This window comes from Elephantulus edwardii, unplaced genomic scaffold, assembly GCF_000299155.1.
Source record: "Elephantulus edwardii isolate Elephantulus edwardi_28Jun2011 unplaced genomic scaffold, EleEdw1.0 scaffold00026, whole genome shotgun sequence".
Lineage (NCBI taxonomy): Eukaryota > Metazoa > Chordata > Mammalia > Macroscelidea > Macroscelididae > Elephantulus > Elephantulus edwardii.
The window spans coordinates 22,951,161-22,954,005 of NW_006399776.1; the positions used below are offsets into that span (position 1 = coordinate 22,951,161).

At 41.5% G+C, this 2,845-nt stretch overlaps 1 pseudogene; it reads right to left on the reverse strand.

Moving 5' to 3' along the window:
* Positions 1-272: 272 nt before the first annotated feature.
* On the reverse strand, positions 273-989 carry LOC102859375 (annotated as a pseudogene).
* Positions 990-2,845: the final 1,856 nt, after the last annotated feature.

Sequence of the window (2,845 nt, forward strand, 5' to 3'; positions counted from 1 at the left end):
AGGCAGATATGCTAGGCCTATTTAAAGGACACCTAGACACAGAAAGCTTTGGGTCCAATAATAAATTACAGATACCCTATTAGTTAATTCACCTTTGTTAATAAAGGTCACAAGTTTCTCCTGCAGGTGACAACGTGTTGTCACAGTACAGTCTGTCCCAAGAAAGAACTCATTCAGTTGAGTTTGGCGAAGGATAAGAACTTTCATCTACCCCTGCTCCAATGTATGAGGCACAAAGTTCTCTCCTACAGTAATGGGTAGAATCTTAATTTTCAGTGATCAACATCTGCATCTTCAAACTCTCCAGCAACTGTAGGTGTGGTATCTACCTCCATCCTATCTTCAAAATCTCATTGGAACTTCTGTCCGGACCCCTACCATGTTATATTGGCTGCTCACAGACTGAGAAAGCATTCCTTCTAATCTCTCCAGTGTGGCTTGGCTTTCTGCGGTTAAATGGGATAATCCTTCTTCATAAGTATAAAATGTAGGGATGTCCCCTTGCCCTTGTTCATGTGCTTCCACATCATACTCTTCTCCATCATAATTATCTGAATCTTCATCCTCAGGATCTGGATGCAAAGCCTGGCATTCACACATTGCAGTGAACATTGCTTCCAATGCTGATTTATCACTAGGCACAAATCTAAACTCAGCGATACGTTCAACGTTGTCATCATCATCATCACTAGCTTCTTCTTCATCAGCAACAGATTCTTTTGATTCTTCTCCAAATTTGGCATTCACCATAACATATAAATGTTCTTGCGGATAATCATTTAGGTCCCTGGACTCAGCATGTAAACTAATAGTGGGGTATTCCAGTGAGAATCCTAATCCAGAGCCATCTAACCAAGAGAGGCGGCTCTCAGCTATGTACAGAGTGCCCGTCAGAGGCTCTTCCCATCCAGCACCGCCTAGGTGTCTGGCTGCTGCTGCGGGAGCTCTTCAGCCCGGCTGGGCGGTGGGAAACTTTTGAGGAAGCTCATCGTACAAGGGATCACCAACACACAGGCCCAAAGGGATGTGAAGGGACCACAGACCCAGCTCGCCCCGGAAGCAGTGGCCTATTGCTCGACTTTCTAAGAAAGTGCCAAACTGTTCTCCATAGTAGTTATGTCATTTTACATTACACCAGCAGTATAAAAAAAAAAGAATTCCAATCCCTCCACATCCTCGCCCACATTTGTTCTTAACCATTTTACTGAGCATTGCTATTGTTCCAAGGGTGAAAGGATATGTTTCTGTTGTTCTGATTTGTCTCTTTTTATAACTAAATAGAAACAGGAGTGGCATCCACTTATTAAACAACATGCCTCTGGAAACTCTATGAACTATGATAAATATCAATAATTATAGAAAGGCTTTAGGCATTTTGTTCATAGGTTCACTATGAGTCATGCTTGACTCGACAGCAAACAACAACAGACTCAAGATCATATTTTAGTCTATAATGCACACCTGATTCAAGTCATGGTCTTCTCATTTACTTGCTATGCATTTGAAAGCTAGACAGTGACTGAAGATGACAGAAGAAGAATCGATGCTTTTGAAATGCGGTGCTAGAGAAGAGTACTGAGTATCCCATGGACTACCAAGAGAACAAACATATGTCTTGGAGAAGGTGTAGCTAGAGTATGCCTTGCATCAAGAATGATAAAGCTTCATCTTATATACTTTGGACATGTTACTAGAAGCTATTCCTTGGAGAAGGACATCATGCTTGGAAAGGTAGAAGGATGGCAAAGGAGAGGAAGACCTTTAACCACATGGATCGACACCATGGCTGCTGCAGTGGACTTGAGTGTGCCAAAGATTGTGAAGATGGCACAGGAGAGGACGAGGTTCAAATCTGTTGTTCACAGAGTTGCAATGAGTCAACAGAACCCAACAACAACATGACAAAATGTGCAAAGAACTTAAGTTAGAAAATAAAAAGGGGTTAAGCTCTGGTGGCATAACGGCAAGAAGCTGCACTGCAATCCAGAGGAGAGTGGTTCAAATCCACCAGATTCTCTGCTGGAGAAGGAGGGACATTCTTCTCCTGTACCAGTCAGATCCAATTTGACAGTATACACACAAAAAATAATGAAAAGATTTTTAAAAGAATATTCTGGGAAGCTCTGGTGGCCTAGTGGCAAGGAGCTGCAACTACAATCCCAGAGGCACACAGTTCGAATCCACCAGATGCTCTGCTGGGAAAAGGAGGGACAATCTCCTCCTGTACCAGTCAGATCTGATTTGACAGTACGCTCACACAAAAATAAATTTTTTTTTAAAAAAGAACATTCTGCTGCTCTTTAAAAAAAAAAAGAAAGAAAACAAAAAGGGAAGAACTCACTTAGTATTTAGTGGGCAAGCCTTAAGTTCCAATCCTGTGAGATGTTATGGGCAAAATCTTGAATGATCTAAGAAACATCAAAAGAGGATGGAGGGAATACATAGTCACTGTATCATAAAGAATTGGCTGACAGAACCATTTCAGAAAGTAAGATACACTTAAACCAATAGTAATGAAAGAAGTAGGTTAGCTGCACTGCACTGCCAAAACATAAACTGGAGAGACTGATGGTATACCAACTGACATGCTTCAGTAAACAGATGTGTATTCACCAGGTCATGCCAACAAATTTGGAAGACAGCCAGAAAGACCTGGTCAACTGACTGGAAGAGGTCCATATTTGTTCCCATTCCCATTTTTGACCCAACAGAATGTGGAAACTGTCAATGACTTCATCTTATTTGGATAAACATTCAATATACTTGGTACCAGAAGTCAGGAGATCAAGAAGAGATACTGAACTGGGAACATCCACAGTCAAGGACCTCTCCAAATTACTGAGGA